The 19,858-nt window shown below is 38.3% G+C and overlaps 1 protein-coding gene and 1 non-coding gene across 17 annotated transcripts in view; both read left to right on the plus strand.

The window, feature by feature from the left end:
• The window catches only part of LOC128124757 (selenide, water dikinase 2-like), a 168,633-nt gene that overhangs the window by 16,161 nt on the left and 132,614 nt on the right, over positions 1-19,858 (plus strand). For 15 of the 16 annotated variants that reach the window (XR_008222960.1, XR_008222956.1, XR_008222958.1 and 12 more), the window contains exons 4-7: positions 4,424-4,568; positions 11,619-11,805; positions 14,420-14,458; positions 18,345-18,471. The gene's annotated coding sequence lies outside the window, so the exon portion shown is untranslated. Of the gene's footprint in view, positions 1-4,423; positions 4,569-10,943; positions 11,039-11,618; positions 11,806-14,419; positions 14,459-18,344; positions 18,472-19,858 lie in introns of all 16 variants that reach the window. The other variant, XR_008222957.1, reaches the window with a different exon arrangement.
• Positions 2,755-2,847, plus strand: LOC128095815 (small nucleolar RNA SNORD116). The gene has a single exon (XR_008213418.1). It is a non-coding gene; the product is annotated as a small nucleolar RNA SNORD116 (small nucleolar RNA).

Genomic DNA, 19,858 nt, shown 5'->3' on the forward strand with positions numbered 1-19,858 from the left:
TGTTTTTTTTTGAGTTATGCCAAAATGTATATTTTTTTTTTTTTTTTTTTTTTTTTTTTTCAATCTTAAAATTTATTTATTTTTTTTTCCCCTTTTCTATTTTAATAAAAAGGAAAAAAAAGAAAAAGGTTATAACTAACAAAAGAAAAATTATATACAAAAGTACAATGACTATATACAATATATACAAGTAATAAATGTCTAAACAATGTCTAGTCCATTTGTATTTGACAAATTCAGAGAAAATAATTTCATTATCTATCCTATTTTGTTAAGTCCAAAATGTATCTAATTCACTTTCTATCCTAATTAATCTTCAACTATAACTAACTAACCTTCAACTATAACTAACTAATCTTCAACTCCCTCAGAGACCCAAGAAGGAAATAATATTAGCTAACAAAAATAAAAACAGAAAGTGCATGCAAGCAACTTCCAAAAAATTTGTGAGTTGACAGAAACAGCCAGCTGCCTGGACAGTCACCTGAGGTTTCTCCACAGTGTTGGGGCATCATCTTCAGCCTATAGGCTTAGCATATCTGACAGACTCATTTGTGAGGTAGGATGTACACAAGGTCGACAGTTCAACCTCACATTGGGTGAGAGCAGTCCATGTACCAGAAACACCTGAATTCCACTAGTGTCATGTCATGACTCAGGATTTTAAATTCTGGAAATTGTTGTTGATTTTTTAATTCAGCTGTCCATTCTTGGCTGTGTATATATGGCTTCATCTTAACATCCCGTTCTTCTCCACATCCCTCTGTCAAATGCCAGTTTACTATTGCGAGGCGTGAGCTTAGTTACTCTTCAAGAATAACTGTTTCAGCTGCTGTTCCATTGCACATCAGAAGCCATCGGCCCACTGCCTATTCAGCTGCCTTCGAAGAAAAGGGCACTGTACCTTTTCCAAATTGCGAAGGCCACTTCAGGGATGGTGCCATATTGTCCTGGCCTCAGAAGATGCCTTTTGATAAAGCCATAACCACACTCGTTTTGGCAAGAATCAGTAGTCCTTTGTTTCATGTCCTGTCTGTCCATTTTGTCAGCAGTTGATTCAAGGATACTTTGTTGTCCAGTGGCTAACTTTTGCCACAATGAAAGTTAACTCCATATGCAGTTTCTTCAATGCCCATATTTTCTCTGAAGTAGATTGGTACTGCCAGGAGCCGACATGTCTCATAATCATAACAAAAAAGAAAAATTTTCTAAGTTATTAAAACATTTTAAATGCCATATTCTGTAGATCTCTGAAGGGTTTGAAGATGACCTGTCTAAAATATATCTGCTCAATTTTTAAAACATATCTAATATGACTACAACTTCTATTGTAATGTCTAACTACTAACTTTCATTTCTTTTTTTTTTTTTTTATTAATTTATTTTGCAATACAATTCAGTTCTACATATCAGCCACGGATTCCCTTGTTCTCCCCCCTCCCGTCCCCCTCACCTTCCCCTCAACACCCCCCCCCCATTCCCATCTCCTCCAGGGCAAAGCCTTCCCCACAGACTGAGGTCAACCTGGTAGACTCAGTCCAGGTAGGTCTAGTCGAGGGTAGATCTTTTTACAAGATTGAGTGGCAGTGGGTGGCTTTATTAGAGGGGTTGTTAACTCATTAGGGACAGGCTCATCGATAAGAGAGGGGGCACGCGAGACCGGGGCGGCTGCAGGGTCATCCATGATCTCGATGTTCTTTTGAGCCTCCGTTAGGGGAGAAGTGGCCATTTTTGTTTCACTTTCATTTTTTAATGGAGTGGCCACCACACCTCCAGATTCATTATCGGGTGTCAGGCAGGGGGAGTCTGAGAGAAAATCCTCTGCAAGGGCTAGTAAATGTGAAACACGCCCATCTCCTTCTGCTTCCTTTAAAACATCTCTAATCATACCATAAAAACTAAAAAAGGCATCAGGGACATTTTCCCCATCTCTGAGTAATTTGTTAATATCTTTTCCAACCTTGTTCGAAGTCAAAGGGTGAATTCCTGGTCCATTAATCACTAACCAGGGACATTTCTCCTCCACATATTGGAAGAATTTTATCAAATCCTTTTTCTTAACTCTTATTCCTCTCTCCCTAAGATTACCTTTCATCTCCTTTAGAAAAACAGCCTCTTTAGATAAATTTTTGCCCATGATCAATGGGACAACACACTTACCTCAAGACTCTCCCACGTTGCACGAGTGATGCGGTCTGGGCATCTCTACCCTGATCCTCTCCAGGGCCCCTTCTGTTGTCCATCGTCTGGCAGGTCACCGTGCCTCAAGCACCACATTCGGGCACCACTTGACCCATCCCTTGGGCCAGGTTATTGGGTGAGACCCGAAGAGGCAACTCCTGAAAGATAAATGGGGGCAAGAGAGAAAGGAGATGGGGTGCATAAAGGAAGACAAAGTCAGTCTGAGTCACGTCAAGGTCTCGTTTATTGCAAGGAGAGTCAGGCTTATATATGCTAGGGGCTAGGAGAAGTAAATAGGGGTATGGAAAGTTACTAGGAGGAAGTTAGGATAAGGTAGGGTTCAGGACAAGGTCTCTTTGTTCAGGGCCTGATCAACGGACCACACAGCAAACCATTATGTTTCAGGAGATGATCAAAAGGTACATACTGTGGTCTTGTTGAAAAATGGTTGCTATTGAAACTGTTAACAGAAGGTTAGGTACACAGTTTTTCCCATAAGAATCAGTTAGGCTACTTGACTCCTGACACCTGAGTGCCCTGAAAATCCCTGTGCAAGGGCACTCCAGCGTGCTTGGATTGATGATGATTTCCAGCAAACATTCCTTGGAAAAGCTGAACAAAATGAGTGAAAACTCAGTACTGCTGCTCTCATCGAAACTGAGGTCTGGCACCTTGGCTCACCCAAGTCCTCTGGGAGTCAGACACAGGCCTGAGAACCACTCCGCTGCTCCTGCTCCCCTCCAGCAGTAACCAGACTCTCTTCCCGTGGGCGTGATCTTTGCCCCACTCTGCTCGCCATCACGGGCATGGGGAAAACAGAAGATTTGGGGCTTGCTGGCAAGCAAGCAGCCATCCCCACTCTCCCAAGCCAGACTGACAGCTAGACATGGGACCCTGGACGTTGGGCTCTCTTGGAGGCACTCTAGAAATAGGCTAGCTTCGGACACCCACATGAAACAGGCGTGCTGACCTGTGTAGATATCTGCACAGTGGAGGACTGTGGTGGAGTCGGTTGACCAAGGGACACTGTTGGCCTCCTGGTGGAGGAGACAGGTGTGAGAGTGCTTTTCTCTCAGCCATGGTAGTGGAGGGCCCGTGTAGGCTCAAGCCAATCTCAAAGCTAGGAAAGACACCTATTTTGTTGAGTGGTCTTCACCAGGGCATGATTCTTCCAGGAAGGTCTGTTTGGAAGCCGGCTAGGGATCCCTTGTAAGAATTGCACTCTGGGGCCCAGGCTGTAGATCCAGACTGGCTGGAGAGCTCTGCTCATGGGCAGTGGAGGGTGCCAAAGCGACTTTGGCTTGCAAGGGTGCATTTCTGGTCATTGGAAGCCATGTGTGTTGCAACTTGTCTTGGGATGTGCCAGACTCTCTGGCTTGCCCTTGGCGTCCCACATAAGTTAGGTTGTGTAGATGTAGTGCAGTGCTCTGGCTTGCAGTCAAAATTTCCAGCACTCTTGAACACGGGCTTTCCCATGAAGACAGACTGACAGAGAGTGGCATCAATCCAGAGACAGAAGCAGAGAAAGAGACAGAGACAGAGAGAGAAATCAGGAGTAAGAGAAAGAGACATGGCAAAAGAAAGAGACAGAAAGAGAGTGAGAAAGGAGGTCTGGTTGACCCAGGCGACCTGCCATGTCCTGTGGTGAAGGCCTCAGAGGAGACTTTAGCACTTTGACCTCGGGCCCTCAGCATTACTAGCAGGAGAGGGATGCAGATTTCGGGTAGCTTTGCCCACCTGGTTGTCAGAGATGTTGAGATGGGAGGATGGAGGCTTGGTTTGGCTAGTGAGCATGGCCAGAGCTGCGTCCTAAGAGCTGAGCTTGAGCTAGCAAGGTGAGCTTGCCCTGGTTAGTGACCCCCGTGCACAGTGTTAGAGGGTTGAGGTCGTCAGAGCTGGCCGTGAGTTTTTTTCGGGAAGAGTCTGCTTGCCTGCAGCGCAGTTCCTTGATGTTTTGGCCGGGCCGAAACTGGTGGTTGGAATGCAGAGAGGGGCCAAGGTGATCTGAAAGGGCAGGGAGGGAGGGAGCCAGGGTAAGGACAGGCTCTGAGACCCTGGTGGAAAACTGCCACCCATGTGGAAGCCATGCTGGAGGGTGAGGGCAGCGCCGGAGTGGTGAGGGAGCAGATGTGATCTGATCTTCCCATTGAGATGAGCCAGGCCCACCAATCCATCCATCCATCCCAGAGCCAGTTGCCTGCTTCCCACTGTAATGTTGGCATGTGCTTTGATGTCTTCACAGTGTGGTATTGCGTGGCCTCCATGGCCATAGTGCGGAGAGGAGAGAATGGCCCAGCATCCTTTGCCCAGGGCTGATGGCACCTGTGTGAGCCTCGAGGGAAGTTGCTTGGTGTTGGTGACCTGCATGAGAAGGCCTAAGGCCCAAGGTAAGCTTCCCATGCATTGTCCCAGGTGCTCAGGATCCTGGGGTCTTGGTGGTGCTGTGAGGACTTACCATCCCTGCATCCCTGGCCTGTCCACACCTGTAGCAGACTTAGGTCCTCAAGTTGCTTCCCATTTCAATGCAGGGACCCGTTGCAACCTGCAAAAGGATGACGGGGCATGTCTTGGTGTAACATTCTGTGTCTTATGTCTATGTGTGACCATGTGTGTGTGCAAGTGTGTGTCTGTGTATGTATATCTGTGTGTCAGAGTCTGTGTCAGTGTTAGCATATATATGTTTTGTGTGTGTGTGTGTGTCTTTCCCTAAAAAATGACTTTGCTCTGTTTTTACTGGACAGCATGGGAATATGGAATGAATGGCATAATTTGCAGAGATATTAAAGAATTTTCCAGGGATAGGTCACTGCCTCCAATTGACCCTACCTGACCAGGACAACAAAACTAAGTACAAACATCATTGTTTATCAGACAGTATACACAAATGAATATTTACTTTAAAAGCTTGCTTTCAACTTGTATATTTGCCATATTTGTTACTATCTAGGGGTCTTTACCATGTTCATTTTCCTGTCAGTTCAAGAAGTAAAAGGATGAAAAATAGCTCAACAGGTAGCAGAAGAGAACATGAGCAAACAAAATAAAGAAAGGTGAAGACACACCCACATGTAGGAGACACACAGAGAAAAAATAAATCCCCCACTAAGCAGACAAATTCACCTTCATTTATATGGTGGGTTTTGAGTCACTTAAGGGTCTCCCTCTTCTAAATGAGGATTGGTTGGTTTGAAGAAAGATAAAATGACTGATTGGGCCACAACTATTAAGCAAGTATGGTCTGATTTGACCCCAAAGTTTTTAACCAGTCCATCAGCAGAAGCTGACTGGCAGGAGAAAAAGCCTCCAAGAATTTTCTTTTAATCTGACAGGGTTTTGTCTCAGGTCAGGAGGGTGAGGAAGAATCCCAGACGTTCACCACCTTTATTATTTACATATTGCTCCTCTCTTTATCTGTCTGCCTCCCAGGGAATCTGTGCACTGCCTACTCTCTCACCGTCAGCAAAACATACACATGCATTATTTGAGCCAGGGTTAGAGAAGGGTACATACTTTAAGATAACAGCTATTCATTAGCTTCATTTGTAAAATTTGATTATGTGGGAAGTTCAAGGTAAATACAGTTGTTGTTACATTGTTCTCCTGTAGTCAGGTTAAACAAGCAGGCTGCATATATAGTGGAACAGCAGTCTTAAGCTTTAAGTGATCTCAAGTTGTATTATTAATCCTGGATTGGAGGTTCAGCAAATGTTCCAGTCTCTTAGAACTTAAGAGATTTTTTTTCATAATTTATCACCACATCAAATATTATGAACGCAGATAAAAAAGGACATCTATCAAATTAGGATCCTAACAAAATGGCCTTCAACCAAACCAAGGGTGGTCCAAGAGCCTCAGAAAGAACTCACCTGAAAAAATAACATCAGATGGCCTGGATTCATTGAGTCCATGCAGGTACCTGGCTTCCGTTCAAGTGATTTATCCAGAGAAAAGAGAATCATTTTTAGAGTCCCAACTTGAAGCCTAACACTTTTTGGGCCCTTTACTTTAGATCATTAACCCACTTGCTCACTTGGGAGTATTTTTGCTCAACAAATCAGTTCTGTGCTTATTTCTAAACATGTGACCCTGGAGCAGTCCTAGTAAAAACTGCTGCAACCTGATCACAGAAGAGTACCACAAGCCACAGAGACAGAAAGAATTACAGATCTATTAGATTTAGTGCCCTAGGCTTTCTGCAGGCCTCTCCCAGGTAGCTTTCTTACTATTTCTAAGTGCTTCTGGGAAATTGAAATGAGAAGGAAGAAGATATACTGGCATTATGGGTGTCCTTGCTATTGAAAAAAGAGAAATTGGAGAGCATTTTATGCCTTTCTCATTTGTAGTTCTTAGAGATTTCAGATATAAACATTATATCCTGACTGGATTATGGGGAGATAAGAATTATTTACTGTTCTAGATGTAGTTCTGATTTCAGAGGGCACCTGCTGAGATTTCCAGATTCTTGAATCTCAAAAGAGGGAAATGGACAAAGGGCATGTGTATAGTGATATAAATAGATAATTTATTAAGAGGAAAATGCAATCACAAGAGTAGAAGTACGTCAGAGAACTGGGAAATAGTAGAAATTGACTTAAGGTTCATTTACTTTTTTTCTTGTGCATTCTCTGTTGACTACACTCAGGTGGGTGTCCATCTTTCTATAAACTAGCTATTTTGTGTGTGAATTTTAATGGACATTTCCTCATTTGTGCCCCCCATTCATTTGTAGCCTTATCCTTAGGCTAGGTAAGGCTCCAAATAACTATGCAGTCCCTGTCAAGGTATGGTCCTGCCCATTCTCCTGAAAATCAAATTGATGCTTTGGCTTCCCACAGGAATTTTAGCATTTTCCTCATTACATCAGTAGAGTCATGGAAAAATTCAAATTCCTTTTTTTATTCTTCTCTTATATATTACATCTAGACCAGTTTTTCCTTCTTCCATCCACTCCTCCCAGTCCCCCTGACCTTCTCCTTCAGATCCACATCTCCTCCATTTCCCTTCATAAAAGAGCATGCCTCCCAGGGATATCAACTGACCACAGCATAATAAGTTACAGTAAGACTAGGTACAAATCCAAATAACAAGGCAAGGCAAAGCAACCTGGAAGGAGGAAAAGGGTCCCAAGCACAGGCAAGAGTCAGAGACACCCTCCACTCCCACTGACAGGAGTCCCACAGGAACACCAAGCTATGCAACCATGCAACCATAACATATATGCAGAGGACCTAGTTCAGACCAATAGAGGCTCTGTGATTGTCACTTCAGTCTTTGTGAGCCCCTGAGCCTTGCTTAGTTGATTCTGTGGACCATGTTCTCATGGTGTCCTTGACCCCTCTGGCTCCTACAACCCTTCGTTCCCATCTTCTGCAGGGTTCCCCAAATTCCATCTAATGATTCAAATTTCTTTCTTTTTTAAAATTTTTTAATTCATTTTACATACCAACCACAGATCCCCCTCTCATCCCTCCACCTGTTCCCCCAACTTCCCCCTACCCCTCATCCTCTCCTCCAATAAGGTAAGTTCTCCCATGGGGGCACAGCTTATCTTGGTACATTCAGTTGAGGGAGGACCAAGCCCCTCCCCACTTTACCAGGGGTGAGCTAGGTGTCTGTGGTTTAAATTTCTTAAATAATTTTGTTTTAAATAGTCCAAAGGACTCTCAGCACAATTTTCTGATATACAGTAACTTGTTTCCTGCTAAGCTCCATTAACTCTCACCCGAGTGATATTCATTATTAGTTACTGAAATCACTAATAGAATTTCAGTGAAAAAAATCAACATGATAGGAAAAAAATGTCCTAAGATTTATATGGAGCCACAAAAGGCATAAACATCAAAATCAACCTTGATGTAAATGAACAAAAGACAGATGAGTCATATATTGCTAATCCCACTGCGTAAGAATAAGACCACTACCACAATTTTTGAGCCAAATTTGAAATAAGCTTTATTAAATATTGGTCAGAAGATAGGCACTAGCCAGGTCCATACCCAGGATTCCTAGAGAATGTCCAGGAATTATGTTAGTCAGGCACTTATAAAAGCAAAACCCACAAAGCTACATACTTCCTGCTTTCATCCAGTCAGGCACAAACATATATATCCTGATGTACTTCCTGCCTATGTACCTCCCACCAATGTGTGATCAAGCACATCCTGTGCAGTTGGGTCAACCAACCTTGTTTATAGAAGTGAAAACAAATAGCTTGCTATCTCATATGAACAGCCCCCAGCATTCTAGAAAGTTATCTGTCCTCAGACAAGTAGGGTTTGCATGTTAGAGGCACTTTTGTTTTAGAGATCTCTTAAGCACAGCAATTTAAACTTAAAACAACTTTAGCCCTCACAATATCTTGATTTGAAATCTACTACAAAGAAATTCAAACAGCATAAAAACAGACACACCAGCTAATGGCACAGAAATAGTGCCAAGAAATTTTTTTTTTGGTTTCAAAAAATAGAAATAGAAAACCAATGCTGTTGAGAAACTAGATATCCATATGTAATATATTGTAGTCATACCCTTGTCTCACACTATATGTAAAATAAACTTAGTGGACTAAAACTTTAAAGGTAAACTTGAACCTATAAAATTACTAGAAGGAAACAAGAGTAAAATGTGACTTCCTGAACACATGAAAAAACCAAAACAGACAACAAAAAAATGAAATACAAATAGTATAACCCAAATTTGAAAAGCTTCCTCATAGTGCCATATATAATGTTCAGAATGAAGAAATAGTCTATAGAATGAAAAAATTTTAAGCTATATATCTAATAAGGCTTGGTTATCTAAATATAAGGTATTCATACTACTAAGAATATGATAACCTGATATAAAAATGAAAAAGAATCTAACTAAACATATAGTCAGCAAGTGTATGAATAAATGTCAGACACTACTAATTATCAAGACAATGTAAATCAGTATTTCATCTAAATGTTACTTCAAATATATTTGAACGGCTATTATCAAATACAGAAGAAGTAATATGTGTTGCTGAATATGTGAAACTTGTAAGAGTAGGCAGCCATTGAAAGACAGAAGGTAGAAGGAGAAGTGTGGTCTGACCTTGGGCAGGATCATGTTTATTCAAGGCAAAGTGACATCTTGTTACCCACATGTGTGGTTGGCCAAAAGTCTTTTAGCATGAAACTATCAGAAGATAAGGAACATTTATATGCATTTATATGGTAGGAATTTAAGTTAATGTGCTCATTATGAAAAGCAGCATAGTGTCTCCTTAAAAATGCCAATGTATATCTACTACATATTCAGCAAGTCTAGTCTTCAGGATATATTTACAGCCAATGAAATGGGTATGGTGAAGAGGTACTGAAGTATCATATTAATTTCATAGTCATTCACAGTTCTGACACAGACTCAACCTAACTATCCATTAAAAATGAATAGCTAATTAGGATAAGTATTAAGCCTATCAAGCAAGGCTTTTATTTTTGTTATGATTGTTCAGGTCTATTATCTTCATTGGTCCATTTTCTTACATCTAATACATATGTGTGACTTTCTACTGTTTCACTTGTTTCAAGAGAATGCAATATTGGCTAAAGCAGCTTTAACATGATGCTCAAAATCTTTATCTGATAACGAAAATGTTTAATCTGGGGGTAATTGTTACCAGTTGATTTTCTTACTCTATTCCTGATTTTACTTGTACTTATAATTTTTCTGGAGCTTATTTGGTGGATGCTGCATTGTTTACCTGTTAGTGTTTAGTATTAGGGAATTCAGATCCCATATATATATATATATATATATATATATATATATATATATATATATATATATATATATATATATATATAATATTAATATATTAATAGAAAATGTTTTAAATTGAATGCTGATTAATGAGACATTTTAATGACTCAATCATTTTGTTTAGATTCCAATGAGATCTATTTTTGTCAATCTACATTGTCAGTAATCACATTTACAAAGGTGACTTTGAACCTAATATATCTGTCAGAACATGAATGATGTTACATAGTTTATGACCAACTTCATGACTCCCTTTCACAGACAATGTCCAGGATCACTGGAGTCTTGTGATTTTCTGAAAAGAATCAATATCATACAGGTTTTATACCTTTTGATGGTTATATTATATAATATATAATATATATATTAATTCTTGCTAGAGGTGCAATTTGAGAGTATATAGCCTATTCATACCTCCATTTTGCTCTCTCTGACTTGTGTTTGCAGTTGTGTATATGATCTCTCAGTTTCTTGTTCCAAGTGCCTGCTGGTATGCCTCCTCTACCAGTATGATCTCTCCTTCTGAACCACAAGCCAAAATAAACTCTTTATTCTATGAGTTGCTTTTGGTTATAGTATTTTATCACAACAACAGAAAATTAACTAATATAGTCATATGAACTTTTCAGATTTAACAGTTTTTAAATTTTTATACCAGGCTTTCATAGAATGTACTTTTAGTCACAGCTGTTTCAATGTTGTTTGATCACTTCATTTATCTGGTGTTCCTATAATGCTATGTGAGATATCAAATAGTTATACATTACTGGGATGCCTTTTCCCTGTAAACAAAACAGAAAATCAAGAACATAAAAATGAAGAGAGCCTCAACTGTGTCACCTAGCAAATGGTCTTGACAAATATATGACAATATGCTCCATAGAATGCCAACTCTGTGGAGAGTTCTAGACAGTTGACTTGAACAATTAATATCTGTATTGCACATCTTTCCACATTTTTCTCTATTCTTGCAGCTCAACATGAATTCATCACTGGAAAGTACAGAGAATGATAGTGAATATAATAAGGCTAAAACCAAACTTCAAAACTCAGTGGGAACCATCAAAAGGTATAAAACCTGTATGATATTGATTCTTTTCAGAAAATCACAAGACTCCAGTGATCCTGGACATTGTCTGTGAAAGGGAGTCATGAAGTTGGTCATAAACTATGTAACATCATTCATGTTCTGACAGATATATTAGGTTCAAAGTCACCTTTGTAAATGTGATTACTGACTATGTGGATTGACAAAAATAGATCTCATTGGAATCTAAACAAAATGAATGATTCATTAAAATGTCTCATTAATCAGCATTCAATTTAAAACATTTTCTATCTTAACTTCCTTAAGATTGCTTGTGTTTATGGTCCAAACTGATACCACAGTTGCATGAATTTCCTACTGTCATGCCAAAACAAGCTGACTTTTACCACTTAAATTAGCTTCTTTTTCTGAGAAAGAACACAATGATATACTCTGGTGGTAACCTTTCACTGTTTATATCTATTTCATCATATTAATCTTACTATTGCTAAGTATTCAGGAAAATTATTGCTGTTTATACTTTGCTAATTCAGACATTAGAGCCTTTACTAATACGGTGAATATTACAAGTCTGCCATTTTATTCTCTTTTGTAATTCTAGGACATTTTCTTCTTCCTTAAGACTCCCTATATGGGAACTATGTATTGAGACTGATGAAAATGCTCTTCCTCATTGTTGTGATGAAGGGAAGTTTGACTCTCCTGAGATATAGCTTGCCTGAACATTACTGAGTCCTCAGAAGGATGGCTAGAGAACATCACTCTTAATAGTAGGTTAGAGACTCATGGTAAGAGAAATTTCCCTTGTCTATTGTGCCCACACCTAATTACTCTAGTCACATGTCCATATTTTACTGTATTTTTGTGAACTCTGACTGAAATGTTGTGACCGCTCTTTGTAGAATGTCATATAGTGTAGTGGGTAGCTGTTCTTGCAATCCAGCATCCAGGATCATAAGGTAGCCAAGAGAGAGCAAGCACATATGCATCTCAGATTATAAGGGTCCAAAAAGGCCATACCCCATGGGCAGGTCATATAGGAAAGTGTAGCAATTACCTGCTACCTCGCTAGGGGACAGTGCTTCAAAGTCAAAGCTGGAACAGCTACCCACTACAATGTAGCATAGCCCTTTTTTTCCTCTATAAATTGGTAGCTTCTCAAGCTCCTGGAATTTGGATGTTGTAATCAATCTTTAGAAAATTGTTCTTTTATTCCTCCATAATGGCTTTTGGAAACTTCTTCCACATTCAATTAATGGATCATTTAAGCCTTAATTTGTAAGATAATCTGATTTGGTGATTGAAAGTGCAGATTTTGCTGTATATTGTTGTTAATGGAATCTTGACCATTCCCAGGATGATTCCATTTAATTTGTCTGGTAGAACTTGTTGGAAAATATTTGATCTGATGGAGGCTATAGACAAACACACTAACTGTTGAAAAATATTGTAGGAGATGTGTTAACATGGAGGCAGGCACATGTGAAACTTTCTATCCCATAGGCAGCAGACTAATGAGCACATGCTTCTATATGTCTCATCTTCCAATAGGATTACGCTGTGGTCCAAGATCATCAAGGACAAAGCACTGGGATTTATATGAAAGTTTGTTTCCTCAGCATGAGCTGGGAAAGGAAGGAAAATATCAGGAATGGTTTCTGATATTACATCTTCAGGGACTAATGGGAATTCTTAACTTGCTAAAAATTTTATATTTAAGTTATTGGCATATTATAGTTTCAAGTATTGCATAATGGTAGTCTGAAAGATACTGTCTGTGCAACAAAGAAGCTGGGTCACTGATGTTTGTGAGTGGTCTCTGTAACTGAGTGTGGCAGGTTAGTAGGTCCCAAGGTAATGTGTTCTAGAGTACTTAGATCCTGACCCTTTTCTGTAAGTTCTTAAAAAAAAAACAGAACAAAGCAAACAAAAAACATGTTTCAGTGATGGCTATTATAATTGATCTTCTCAAAAATTCTAGAAAAATGCATTGTGAAATCAATTCTCTAAAAATGGAGGATTAACACATTAAGTAAAACACAGTTGGAGTTTAGTCACTCTCCTTTGTACACCCAGTGAAGACTGTGGTATTGGAAATCTATATGCTTGCATAAGTCAGAAAGACTAAACTGGTTAGTGATCTGTATATACCTGATTGGAGTAGAAAGAATGGCACTTAGCACTCAGGTAATGGAACAAATATGTATGTGATAAGGAGACCCTGGAGTATCAGGTCATGAACAGAGAAAAAGAAAAAGTTGCATTTTATTTATATTATTTTATTTATACACACACACACACACACACACACACACACATATTAGCTGTCCACACTTTTGTTTGAACAATTAGGATCTTTTCCATGATGTTTGTTTTCCTCAAAGCAAAAATAATAATAATAATAATAATGCCTCATTTTAAAATGAATATTGTTTCCACTTTCTGTTTTTGTAGTAAGTAAAAGAGGTCTGGAAAAAAAACCCAGGAAACATGATATATTTAGAATCTTCATAGTATACTTTAATCCACTTACCAATTAGTCTGTAAGATTGAAACATTATTTCTCTAGGGTTTTCTCCTAAGCTAAAGCAATTTTACACACTGGACTTTCCACAAAAATTTGTTTCCTCACCCTTAGATGAGAATGGAAGCAAATTCCTCCAGATTCACATGGTACATTAGACATTTTTAGTCACAAGCTAATCTAATTTCTAATTTTTATGTTTATTTTGGTTTTCTTGGTGACTTTTACATACCCTCAGTGATTCCTCAATGTGTTTACAGATAGGTACGAGTCATAATGAGTGTTGTGTTGGGTGTGATGAGGAAATTCTGAAACTGGTATTTTAGAAAATACTTCTAAACTACTGTATTTCAGCAAATTAACTGTTTGTCTTCTATAGCCAACACAGAAAATAACTGGTAAATCCCCAACAACAATTTTTTAAGTAAGCATTCCACTAGGGAAGTTTAGCTCCCCAGCTCTCTAAACTTCCCTTACTTTATAGAATGAAGTGATGTTGATGAGAAGGGGCATGCTACTGCTTGGAAGTCTTACCAAGAAGCTCAAAAGTAGCAAGCTTTGTAGTAAATAGTAGTTATAGAAGGTTTGTTTCTTTCTCTATACAGAGGTAATGATATCATTGTCTTATGTAATTCTTTACCTTAACTTCAATGTTTCATTAACAAATATGTCTGTATAGTTCCTTTGGAGGAAACAGTTATGTATCTTCTTCGTGAATGATATATACATGTATACACTTAGCTAGTCAGGGTCTCTATCCATATATGTGTCAGTAAGAATTTTCAAGACCAAATATCTTATATTTGATATATAATCATGTATTTACAGTAGTGCCCTATTACTCCAGCCCATAATGATTTTAAAACTCTGTTCAACAGGAAGCATTATGAAGTTCAACTGTCAAAGAATGATTTATGGTAAGTTTGCAAGCTGCTTTCCTTTTGATAATAATCTAAACAAGTAGAAATGTAGCAATTGTCTTATGGCTCGAATGATATTTATTTCCTTCTACAATGGCTGCAATTTCTTTCTCAAATACATACATATGAAGTTCAACAGACAAACTTCTGTAATACCCTGACATAATCTGAACACTGTGTTCCTGTGAGTACAGATGTAAACACTTAACCTAAGGGCCTCCAGCAAAGTTCTACCTGCTCTAGAGCTACTGCCTTGGTTCCTCTACCGCAGTACAACACCCTCCAGTTTTCTCAAGCTTATAAACTGTTGATTAACTCTTACTTTGTACAGACAATGCATTTAAACATAAAGCAATATGTAGGGCTGTGATTGCTCTTGAAACATTCTTAAAATAGAAGAGATTTGAATCTTAAGCCTCTTTAATTATACTATAATAATGCAGAGCAAGGGATTCAGTTCTACATCCCTACATTTACACACCAGAGTACCTTTGGGAGTTAACAGTGTGTTACCAAAGCTCAGAATCTTCACAGGTAATTCCAGATCAAGGCTTTCTTGGTTGAAGGATTTAGATGAATATATGTAAATGCAATGAAGATATGTGACAAAGTATACAGCAGATAACTTTGGGCAACAAATTTTTTGTGACATGTGTTTGTTTACTATAATTAATTGGTTGTTTGACAATTTCAAGCATGTATATAACACATTCTGGTCACACTCAACCTTCTCTTATCTCTCATCTATCTCCTCCAAATCTGCTCTCCCTAGAAGCCCCCTTCTCATTATCATGCCTTTTTAATTTTGTTTTTCTTTTATGATCCACTGACTTTAACCAGGGTTATGTGTATGACCATGAATGTAGAGCTATGCACTAGAGCATGGATAAGTCACTACTGGTTTGAGCATTGAAAATATAACAGCCCTTCCCTTAGAAGCCATCTACAGCTAATAGTTCCCCAGGGCAGTGCCAGGCTTCATGAGCCTCTTGCCTATCCATGACTGAATGTTTTCTGCAGGTTCTTCATAGGTAACACAGTTTTCATTTATCCATTAGATAATGATTACATAATCAAATATGTTTATTATTTTGACACATAGAAATTTCTAGTTACATTGAGGTTATTGAGAAATAATTTTACATTGCCAACATTGTTCAATATCATCAATAAAAATATTTAAAATATGTGGTTAGAGCCTGCAGAGATGACTCAGGAGTTAAGAGCATGAATCAAACTTGGTTCACATTACCTACATGAGGATGTTCATTACTGCCTGTAATTCCAGCTCCAGGAGTTCTTATGTGTCTGTCCTCTGTGTGTCCCTTCATCCACATCCACATACCTACATGTAGACACACATATCTACACATAATTAAAAAAATAAAATAGTTATAATATACCATGTCTATAGATATGTTTCAGAGGAAGAATACTTAGGACGCTCAATATTGCTTTGAGGTGAATTTTAGACTATTTTTAATGATGCAATTTAATTTAATCCATTTTACCTAGGTATTTAGATGGCCTAGTATAGTATCCACAGACTAGTTTTGCTAAGACAGTAGATTTAGGTTGCAAACGAACACTTAGAGGTAATAAGGAAGCTAATAGGAGACATAAATTTACCCACTGGGTAGTTTCACAAGTAATACTAGATGATGAAAGATTCAGTGCAGCACCTGGTCTAGTAGCACCTACCTTTTCCAGAACTTCTCACCATGTTGGAAGCAATGTGTATCTTTTTCTAAGCATTCCTAAAGCAGATGAATGGGTAGATATTTTTCTTAATTAGGGTTTTTATTGCTGTGAAAAGACAATATGACCATGGCATCTCTTATAAACGAAAACATTTAATTGGTATGGTACACTTGGAGTTCAGAGGCTTAGTCCATTATCATCATGGAGGGAAGGCACCATGCAAACAGACCTGTTGTTGGAGAAGGAGCTGAGAGTTCTTACATCTTGACCCATAGGCAATAGAAAGTGCACTGAGACACTGGGCATGGCTTAAGCATATACGAGACATCAAAGCCAGCCTCCACAGTGACACACTTCCTCCAACAAGGCCATATATACTCCAAAAAAGACATACCTCCTAATAGTGCAACTCCTTATGAGCTTATGGCGGCCAATTACATTTAAACTACTACAGTAGTATTACATACTTACAACCTATAATGACATAGAATATACATTACCATTCCAAAAGAGATAAAAAATATACATCAGAGCACAGTGAACCAAAGCAAGACCAAAACTAGAAAATGATTATTCTGTCAGTACTATGCAGGATCATCCTTAAGTAGCACTTACATTCCAAACAGGACCTTAAAAGAGGATCATTATGTGGCTAAACAAACATTTTTTTTCTCCACATAGTGCTTCCTATTGCCTTGGATTCCACAGAGAGGGGATCTCTAGGTCAGACTACCTATGCAATGACATCTTTAGTCTGGCTTGCTCTTTCCTCATGGCTAGCATTCTTAAAGAAACAGCTGGTAGGGTATGTCCAGGAGGTGTATTCTCTCTGCAATTAGCTAACTTGCTTAGTGTATATGGGAGAAGTTAATATTACCTAGACCTGGTCCATGGCTAATTTGGTTTGACCAGAGTCTTGGAAAGAAAAAGAATTTCAGGGCAAGGATAGTTGATAGTGATAATGGTCGCCTATTTTCCCAGCCACACACATGAACATTTTCCTGTAAGGATGATCTTGTTACAGTTGGTTAAGTTGCAAATATATTTTGCCAACTGGAACTTTTAGGAGCCTTTCTTACATTTCAGTGAGTATTAAAAGAGCATGTCTTCACTGTTTTGTATACAGTGGTAATATTTTTATTTTGTGACATTTGGTTGTAATCAAACATAAATATGTTTATCTTACTAGCATAATAATTACATGATACTCTCTGTCCACTGGACAGGAGAATGTCTGTGTGACAGAGGATTCAGCAAATGTTTTACTTTCAAATTTACACATGACACAACATACTCATACTTCGTGGATATTTCATTAGAGTACAAGAGAGAGTGTACTCTCTTGTTATTGTTATATGTTACTATTCTTTGTTTTGTTTCTGTTGGGTGATGATACAAACCAGAAAGAAAGAGCAGTTAACGCCCTGAATGAATGGGAAACTTCTTTCAGTCAAGGTATCCATTCCTAATTATAGCCTTTTGGAATTTTGCTAGGTGTGGTGAATATATGAATAAGGACCTACATTTTTCAGGAAAAGAACTCAAGATGCATATGTCTTGATAGTACTTGTACTCAAGCTTGATGACATTTGGTTGCAGCCTAACAGCATAAAATCTTACCCAAGCTTCAGATGGATGTGGTTAGTTATGGAAAATTACAGTATTGTTGTCATATGAGTGTTTCTGCTTTGGGAAGTTCTTATTGGACTTAATCTTCTTCTATTAAAGCACCATATTTAAGACCGGTATTTGTATAGCTCATTGAATGAACTTTTACTTATTTTTAGTCACATATTTTTATGTTTACTGTTGTGACATTAGCCATATCTCATCATAGGATGAGTTTGAAATAATTTCTATTGATAATTAAATGTATGAGGTTTTTGAATTACTCTGAATAACTTACTCCTCTACATAGTTAAAGATAATTTTTTTTTTAAAGAAAGTTAGAAACATGAATTTTACTCAGACTCAGATGATCCACTGAGTTTTGGAGTACATAAGGGGTGAAGGACCTGAAAGTATGCTCAAAAATATAAAGATAAATGGAATAGATATTTATGGCTTCAGGGTTGTATAAATAAAGAACAGTTTTCAAATGAAATCAAAATGAAAGAAACAATGAATTTTATGGATTTCATGTAGATTTGTCTGTGACACTGGAAACATTGTTTCCTTTTAGTTTTCTACTCAGAAGACCTATTCCAGAAATTTCTTCAGAGAATGACTAAGAGCAGGAAATATCTGTAGGAAGACTCCTCAGACCAAAATCTCTTCACCATATATTATAAGAAAGCCATACTCTGAAGGTATGTCTGTTAGTTACTTTCCTATTACTGTGATAAAACATTAACAAGATAATTTATTAAACAAACCAAATGTTTAATTGGGCTTATGGTTCTTGAGGGTTAGAGTTCATGATCACAAAGTAAAGGCATGACAGCAGAAAAATGTGAGATGATGTATCTTAATCTATAAGCAGGAGACAGAGGGTACACTGGAAATATCAAGAATCTTTTGAAACTTCAAAAGCTGCTCTCAGTGTCAAACATCCTCCAAACAAAGCCACTCCTAATCCTTTCCCAGAAGTTTTACCACCTGGAAAACAAGTATTGAAACATATGAGACAATTGGTGCCAACTTCTCATTCAAACCACACATTACATTCTCTGACACTTATATAGGCTAATGGTCATATCATGATGCAAAATATATTTAGTCCAACCTAAAAAGTCTCATAATATTTCACAGTTTCAACACTGTTTTAAAGCCCAAAGTCTCTTCTGAGACATGAAATAATCTTTTATTTACAATGCTCTGTAAAATCAAAATGCAAATTGCATGCTTCTAACATTTAATGTCATAGAATATTCATTACCATTCTAACAGGGATAAATAAGAGAATAGTGTGGCAATACTGGAACAAAGCAAGACCAAAACCCAGGAGGGCAAAATCCAAATCCTGTAGCTCCATGTCTGGTGTCAGAGGTCTTAGACTTCTCTAGCCTTCCGGTGTACTGCCTGCAATGTGTATCTGTTCCTCAGGCTGGACATTCCCTGTCTTCAATTCTATTTTGTAGATACCCCACAGTTCTGCCATGTGCAATACTTTGGGGTCTCCAATACCATTCAAACTTCACTTGGACAGCTTTATGCCATGGTTTCTCAGGGCCTCCTTTCCTCTCAGGGTCCTTGTGTAGGGACTTCCCTACAATATTGCCTGGCCTCATTGGCTCTTCTTCACCAGATAATAAGACTGTACAACTTCTTTACCTGTTTTTCCCTCATGACTCTAAAACCAGAACCACATACATGAGACTTCCAAGTTCGGATGCCCACTTAGGATGGTGCCTGGCCCTCTTAAATTTCATTTGCACCAACTTTTATTTACTGTTGCTTTTTAGGATCACAAACTAGAAGCTTAGCTGGCTGATGCCATGTCCTCAGGGCTCTCTTTACTTTTATCCCATTGTGGATTAGGCTTCTCCTTGATATCCTTATTTCTTTCAGCACAAGCCTTGCTTTCAACATGAAATTTTCTAGTGTTCTTTTTCTCTTTAAAGTGTACATTTGTATTTCTTTCTGCAGCATTTGAGCTTCAACATTATAACCTGCATAAAAGTGATTAATAATCACATGACATAAACAATACTCAGTTGACTTAAAAGTCTTCCAGGAAGTTAGTTCATTGCTTTT

The sequence above is a fragment of the Peromyscus californicus genome, unplaced genomic scaffold (genome assembly GCF_007827085.1).
Source record: "Peromyscus californicus insignis strain IS unplaced genomic scaffold, ASM782708v3 Scaffold_4__1_contigs__length_199733344, whole genome shotgun sequence".
NCBI classification, from domain to species: Eukaryota; Metazoa; Chordata; class Mammalia; order Rodentia; family Cricetidae; genus Peromyscus; species Peromyscus californicus.